This window comes from Acomys russatus, chromosome 3 (assembly GCF_903995435.1).
Source record: "Acomys russatus chromosome 3, mAcoRus1.1, whole genome shotgun sequence".
Taxonomy (NCBI): Eukaryota; Metazoa; Chordata; class Mammalia; order Rodentia; family Muridae; genus Acomys; species Acomys russatus.
The window spans coordinates 78,732,031-78,740,473 of record NC_067139.1 but is presented as its reverse complement, the minus strand read 5'-3'; the positions used below and the strand labels follow the sequence as shown (position 1 = coordinate 78,740,473).

The following is an 8,443-nucleotide window of genomic DNA, read 5'->3' as shown; positions in this document are numbered from 1 at the left end:
TCTATTGTTAATGTCTCCCAAATAGTTACAAGGGTTTTTTTTTTTGTTTTGTTTTTTGGTTTTTTTTTTTTTTTTTTTTTTTTGTTTTTGTTTTTTTGGGGCTTTTTTTGCCAATCTTTATTAATTACCCATAATGATATAATCTCAGAATCAGTAAGAGGCACTATAATTTCTGCTGGGTCCATCCTGACAGTTGGTGCAACCTTATTCTTCCCTTTGTAATCAATTCAGAAATTTTCTCTATGTATGTTTTTAATTTTTTGTTTTGTTTATCTGCCAGGAATATCTATTCTATGATCCTGTCTTCCCTTTGCATAAGAAGCCCAGTAGGAGAATGTTTGGAAGGCAAAATAACCAGAATGCAACCAAGTTCAGGATCACTATTATCTACATATTTCTTTTGAAGTTTTTGTTCCACCAGAATTAACTCCTTTTCTGCCTCAGTGGTTAGACACCTTGGACTGTTTAAATCTGAATTCCCTTGTAATGTTTGAAACAAATTATTTAACTCATAGGTAGCTAACCCGATTGTAGGCCTTAACCAGTTTAATATCTCCCAATAATTTTTGAAAGTCATTAAGAGTTTGTAATTGATCTCTATGGATCTGTACCTTTTGTGGTTGAATTTTTTGTTCAGTTATTTTATAGCCTAAATAGGTAATTGAATCTCCTCTTTGTATTTTTTCCACAGCAATCTGTAATCCCCAGCATGACAGAATTCTTTGTGTTTCCTGAAACAATTTTTCTAAAACACTAGGATCAGAATCAGCTAGCAGAATATCATCCATGTAATGGTATATGATAGATTGAGGAAACTACCTACAAATTATTTCTAAAGGTTGTTGCACAAAAGACTGGCATAAAGCTGGGCTATTTAACATTCCCTGTGGAAGTATCTTCCAATGATATCTCTTCTTTGGAGAATTACTGTTCAGAGTAGGTACTGAGAAATCAAACCTTTCCCTGTCCTTCTCATGTAGAGGTATGGTGAAAAAACAATCTTTTAAATCAATTGTAATTATATGCCAAGACCTAGGTAACAAGGAAGGCAAAGGAATTCCAGCTTGAAGCGAAGCCATGGGTTGAATCACCTTGTTTATGGCCCTCAAATCCATTATCATTCTCCATCCACCTGATTTCTTTCTTACCACAAACACAGGGGAATTCCGGGGACTGGCAGATTCTTCAATGTGTTGAGCCTCCAGCTGCTCTTTCACTAAACATTGAAGCACCTGCAACTTTTCTTTTGTTAAGGGCCACTGCTCCTGCCATACAGGTCTGTTTGAAATCCATTTTAGGGGCAGGGCTGTTGGTATCTCAGCAGTGGCTCCTCTTATAAATTTTGACACTCTAAACCTGAAGAGTTCTGAGGTTGGACAGTGGGCATAGCTTGTGGTCGCCTTGATGACTTACATTAATCTCTTCCCCAGAAGTGTGTACCAATTCACCCCTAGTTTCAACATTGTTTATCTCTGTATTTGCAGGAATAGTAATCTGAGCACCCCATTGTTCTAAGAGATCTCTTCCCCATAGATTTATGGGAATGTCAGCCACATATGGTTTCAGCCTCCTTGTCTGCCCTTCTGGTCCCACACACTCAAGCCATTGCACACTTTGTTTTATTTGAGATAACTTACCAATTTCTACAATTTCTGTATAAACTTTTTTAAGTGGCCAATTTTGGTTCCAAGACTTCTGACACATGATTGACACGTTGGCTCTGCTGTCCACCAAGTCTTTTATTTATTTATTTATTTCAGTCTTTCATGTGATTTTATTTTCTTCCTTCAACCATAATAATATGATATCCAAATTTTGTCTTAACTGGTGGGTCTGTGTACACAGGCTTATCCATTCCACATATAGGCGAGGCAAATGCTGCTTCTTGAAATGGTCCCACCATGGACCCTCTGGTCATCCAACCCAAGTCACCCCCTTGCCTGGCTTTATCTTCACTGTATTGTGAGGCCACTTCACTGAATCTCATTCCAGACTTTAACTTTCCATGGCTTCCATGATTTTGCCATGTTTTTCACATAGAATGTGTCTGACCTTTACAGCATTGCCACCACCTTTAGGGCCTTGAGACTTCTTGTCAGCACTGTCACTCCCAGAGGCTGCACCTCCTTTCCCCACTTTTCCCCTTCGGCGGCATCTCTTAAGCTTGCTGTTGAATTCGCAACTGTTCCCAAGTCTTTTATTTTAACACCATTCAATTGTATAATTAACTTAGGTCTCTGATCATCAATTACTGCTTGCCAGAACAACACCTGTCCTTGTGCTTTTGAATGCACCAGTCTTTTCACTGGAGTGGCTTTGTCCTTAATGTAAGAAAACAGTAGGAGTTGAGCAATTCTATCCCCGGCATTGATTTTTATTTCCTTTTTTACACATGTCATGATTTTTATTTTCTCTTTAGAATCTCCATCTATAATACCAGGATGCACAATAAAACCATGAGAAGTCAGCCCACTTTTTTTTTTCCCCCAGAACCATTCCTACTGTGTCTGAAAGCAAAGGACTGAAAACACCAGTATTTAATTTGTAACATTCAACCTGTGGAGATAGGGTAAGAGACATATTTGAAGCCAGGTCCAAGGGTGCACTGCCTTCAGTAGCATGCAGTAGATCACTAACACTCAGTTCCCGTTTTCCTGCGGGTTTGTCACTTTTGGATTGGCCAAAGGAATTCGGCTGGCATTGTTTATGGGGGCCCTAGCCAATGGCCCCCTCCTGCCGTTTCCCCTCGGCAAGATATTGCCTTGCACATCTCTCTTAGATTGACAATTCCAAGACCACTGTTTTCCTTTTTCACAGCGACTACAGTACCCTGGAAGTCTTAACACCTCATTACCATCATGACCAGAACCCTCCTTGTTCTCTCCTACTAGTTATGTTTTCTTCCGGGTTATGGCGCTTTTTATCTCTACAGTTCTTTGTATATGACTAATTTTACCACAATTAAAGCACCAAGTATTATGATATCTGGGCTCTCTGGCTAAAGCTGTCCCACAATATTATTTGATACTCCTGAGTGTTGATATTAACTGTCTCCTTTACCCAGTCATCTAGTGGAGCGCCTCTTTCCTTTACTGGTCTAAGCACCCTCTTACTTTCAGTTTTTGCATTCTCATAAGCCATGATAAGTTTTAATGCCTGTTTGGTGTCAGAATCTGGCAACACCCCATCTATAGCAGATCCTAATCTCTGTAAAATCCTGTAAAGGGTTCCAGAGGTCCTTGGAACACTTTAGTAAATAGAATAGTTGTTTTCCCAGGTCCTCTACCAGCTCCTAAGCTCTCAAGGCTGCCTTACATATTGTTCAATCACTCTATCTTCAGATTGAATTTGTTCTCTTAAGTTAGTATATTGTCCTTCATCAAGCAATTGATCTCTATTATTATTTATTCCCTGTGTTGTATTTTTCTTGTTTTATTCTACGCCTCCGTTCGCCACCATGATAACCACTGTAACTGTTGTGCTGCTTCCAATACTGCTGAAACTCACTTTTCCAATCTTGAGGAACAAGTCTATTTTGTTTAATGAAGGCAGAGTGTATACCATATTTGACGATGGATTCCTTAAATGTTTTAAATCCATCATGTCTACAGTATGCCAGGCCATTTCATCATAACCCTCAGCACCATTTTGCCCGGGCACATGTCTTACAGTGACTGGAAAAGCTGAAGGTGTCTGGGCGACTCTGGAGGTGTCCTCCACTGGGACATTTTCCTTTAAACACCTTTTGGTCTGTCTACCTTCCTTTTTCTCTGGTTTCTGACCTTCTCCACCCTTTTTAACCAAAAGTGTCTTTTGCTTTTCCAGACCTTCCAGTTTTTTTTCTGCATTTTGTCCATTTGTTCAGTCAAGTCAGTAATTCTTTCCAAAGGATAGAGCTTATTGACTCTTCTGGTTTTTTTCTGGCTTTCTGGTCTCTCTATTTTCTGTCCTTTATCACTCCCAATTACCAAAAATTCTATTCTCATTCTCATCCCTTCATTTTCTTTCCTCAGTCTTCCCATCTGTCCAGTCAAATCTGTAATATTTTCCAAAAGGATAGAATTTACTGACCCTTCCAGATTTTCTATCTCATTAGCCTTTCTTCTAATCCTTCTAAGAGTGAAATACAATAAAAGGACACTGAAAAGACAGAGAATTCCATCTAAGTATAAGGCAGAAAGAGTTTTGCAATGGTAGTTGTGACTTTGCTGATACCCTGAAACAGCATTTCTGTACTTTCGAATTTTGAATCTTTTCTCATACCATTAGAAACTGTGGAACCCATTGGCCCCATGTGGGCACCACTTGTTGGCTCTGTTTTTTTAACAATTAAACTTTATTATACAACCCAACTAGCTTACACATGAGGAAAAGAGGTTAAATGGAAAAAAGAGTGAACCTTCTGGTGTCCGTTCCACCAGGACGGGTCCCTAGGTGTCTCTGGCCTGCATGCTGGTCCAGCCTGTTTTGCTGATCCTCTTCCCAATCCACGAGCGCTCAAGCCTGGTCTGACCCTGCTGCTCCTCTCTCTGTCCCCTCCGCTTGCCTGTCTGTCATGTGCAAGGGGTGGTCTCCCTCTCCCATTAAGGATCAATTAGAAACACAATAGTCCAGGTGGAGTCCCCAGGTCTGCTTCCTGAATTCCAGGCCCAGTATGGATCCACTCAGTCTATCTCAGGGTTAATCTCAGGGAGTATCCATGGTGTGTCCAAGGGCAAAGCCCGCCAAGACTGCTTTCACCTGTGACAAAGCTTACAATTCTTCCCACAAAGAAGGGTTGTGGAGTCATAAAGTGAAAGCTTGGAATTGGAACACGACTATTTCCAGGTGCGGCACAGGTGTGATGGCAAGTGTGCATGCTCTACAAAGTGCTCCCTTTTCACAACAGCACTTTTCGTGAGTGAGTCTGCATATCTAGGAATTTGAACCCATAGATGTCACAGAGGATTGTAAGCAAAGCCTTTCACCCCACAATCCACAGTGATGGCAACTATTTATATTCTCAGGAAGAAATTGCTTTATTCATTATTTAAGAACCAAAGCCCACCATTTCAGCTCAACAAGCCTAAAGACCTAACTCTCAGCCCTCACCCAAGAATCTCTGGGCTCTGAACTACTGTTTAATTTCTCCATTTCTACTCAAAGGAGAAACAACAATGGTCTTTATTGACATTTTTTAATGCTTTTCTATGAGGCACCTAAATCTTCCCTTTAATACCACTTACAGCTGTAAAAGGTGTGTTATTTGTAGGTGGATGCTAATTCTTCCCTTTGTATCCTCACAAAGAAAACACAGTAAAGAAGGCTTAAATAACATTTATAGCCCTTGCTCTTCTGGTCCATGACAGAAACACAATAATAGGTTTTATTAATATTTATAGCCCTTGTTCTTTTGATCCATGACAAACTGCAGAAAGGTAAGATTCTAAGCATGCTCAATGCAAAAAAAAAAAAAAAAAAAAAAAAATCTTTGGCCTGAGAATTACATGCAGCCATACTTCCCTAGTGACAAACTTCTCTGCCTGTTATTGCCTGGGATGACCCTGAGGGGAGAGACTGCAGCCATAGGTTGTTTCCTGACAGTGATGTCTATAGTATATGTAGAAATTTCTGGAGATTTTAAAGCCAAACAGAGATTTTTAGACAGTAAACGCTGATGCTTTGTATTTGAAAGGAAGTAGTGTCAACATGAGACAAGGAGGAAGGGACACAGTGGACAATAGAACCAAGGCCCAAAGCCCAGCAGCTTGTTCCAGGCTGGGGACAGCAGGAGGGTGGGTACTCAGGCAGGATGAAAGGTAGTGCTACCACAGGCCTTTAATCACAATGCACGTGCGCTCTCTCTCTCTCTCTCTCTCTCTCTCTCTCTCTCTCTCTCTCTCTCTCTCTCCCTCTCTCCCTCCCTCTCTCTCCCTCCCCCCTCTCTCTCCCCGCTCTCTGCATTTCTTCTATCCTCTTTCTCTGCCCTGCCACTTTTTTGTCTGTGTAGAGACTTCACTGACCTCCTCCTATGAGATCAGTGAAGCTGCCTGAGAGCTGCCCCCAATAAATATGCCTTTATACTTTGATTTGTCTTGAATTGGCTCATTTCCTTAGCAGAGAATACCTACCAAGAATTTTACAGCCAACATCATCCTAAATTGAGAAAAACTTGAAGCAATTCAGCAGAAGATAAAATTTGTGTGACAGTCCCTGAGGATTTTTTGGAACATGGGCAAAAAATGTTAATTATTTTTTCACCCACTTGATTGTCCCTGAGAACACATAGAAGTTTGAAACAATATCAGTAGCCTTCATGCATGTCTCTGTGTGCTGACTATGGAGCAAAGACTGAGGGAAACTGTTGCAGTGGATGCTACAGAACCATAGCGAGTCAGGAGCCAGAATGACTTACTACACTGACATCTATTTCATTACAGATATCTATATCTATACCTATATCTGTGTGTGTGTGTGTGTGTGTGTGTGTGTGTGTGTGTGTGTGTGTGTGTGTGTCCCGTGCTGCCTTCTACTGTTTTTCTCCTTGTCAAACCTCCAAAACAAGAGACTAAACCTAAAGAACACCCCATTCATTCTAATGATTCTCACAACTAAATATACCCTTTAGTATTAATAAAATTTAAACATGAATCTACATCAACTAGCTCAAAACTCATTTTCTAAAAATATCTCTTAATATAATTTACCTATTAAAATTAGTTAATGTAGCATAACACAAAGTGAAGCACTGAAAATGCTTAGCTGGATCTTCCCTCATCCCATAAATATAAATGTTTGGTCCTAGGAGGAAGTTTTATACATGCAAATCTTCATAACCCAGTGGTCAATCCCTTAGAAACTTCTTATAAACCCTAAGAAGAGGGTACCAGCACATTAAAAATAGCTTAAGACATCTTACCCAGCTACAATGAGGCAATGAGGACTGCCTTAGTAGCTCTAAACATTTTTAAGAAGTGGGGGAATCCTACCTCAATCCCATTTTTTAAGTGTAAATGATTTTTTAAAAGAGGTTAAATCATTTGCTGGTTGTTTATTTTTTGGTACACCAGAAAACAACAGGAACTGAATCAGGAGAGGCTGTGACTGTCTCGGGGTCACCACAACGTTCCATAGAGGGGCTAGTTTTATATCCTACAGCGCAGCGTCTAAACGGCAATTTGGAGTCTCAGTCCTGCATTCCTGTCTGGAATATTAGTATTTTCAGTTAGATCTGGTCTTCTGTTTCTAGTAGAGCTATTTCCTAAGAAAACCACTCCTTGGTCCTTGCCCTGTCACAACTGTACCGTCTCTGGTCATGGCAGGTCCGTTTTTCTAGTAACTGTGATAATGTGCTGTGAAAGGTGGAAATGTTGAGTATGTACTGCTTGTGGGATGACATTGTGAGTCAGCGGAATTGAGGATTGTGAGTGGAATTGAGGTTATTTGTGTGAGGTCTTAAGGAAGACCTGTCAAATTTGACTCTGGATCGTCACTGGAATAAGTTCAAAGAGGGACAACTCATGGCTCTTCATGTGGGCACGTGAACACAATATGTGTGTGACTTCAGAGTCTGGGGACTTTTGTTGTTAAGAATTGAAATGTCTGTATTCTATTCCTCAGCCAATAAAATCTCAGCTGTGAAAGAGGAAAAAAAATTAGGCAATGAATGAAAGCTATACCTCTAAGGTGTAGTAAATTTTGTGACAGCCTCTGTGGTGATACGGTTAACCCAAACTAATTATTCTCAGCATAAAATATGTCATTTATACTCATTAATGGAATTAAAATCCAACTTATATGTGAAAAACTCATTGTTTGGGCTTAAACTCAACCATGAAAGTGATTCTAATTTACTAAATACATGATAGCTACAATCAAACTGGGATTAGATACCCAACTATGCTTAGCCCTAAACTTCAACAATTTTCCAACAAAATTATTTGCCAGAGAATTACTAGCCACAGCTTACAACTCAAAAGACTTGGCAGCACTTTATATCCATCTAGAGGAGTCTGTTCTATACTCAGTATCTCACCACGTCTTGCTAATTTATACCACCATCTTCAGCAAACCCTAAAAAGGAATTACAGTAAGCAAAAGGACAAACATAAAATGTTAGGTCATGGTATAGCCAATGAGATGTAAAGTAATGGGCTACATTTTCCTAAAAAGAACATTTTATGAAATCCTTTACGAAACTAAAGAACTAAGGAAGATTTGGTAGTAAATTAAGAATAGAGGGCTTAATAAAATAGAGCAATGAAGTACATACACACCACCTGTCTCCCTCCTCAAATTAATATATGATAATATAAATAATAAGTCATCAACTAATTTGTGAGAGAAAATAAGTCAAAATGTTGGGTCTGTGGTCGTGCAAATTAAAACACTAAGTGTCCCATGAGAGGGTTGAGGAAAAAAACACTTTATTTCCAGGCAGAAACAGATATTGACATCAGGGACG

General features: G+C 39.7%; 1 pseudogene; it reads right to left on the bottom strand.

Moving 5' to 3' along the window:
• Positions 1–1,759: 1,759 nt before the first annotated feature.
• On the bottom strand, positions 1,760–7,378 carry LOC127187127 (peptidyl-prolyl cis-trans isomerase NIMA-interacting 4-like; annotated as a pseudogene).
• Between the last annotated feature and the right edge of the window lie 1,065 nt (positions 7,379–8,443).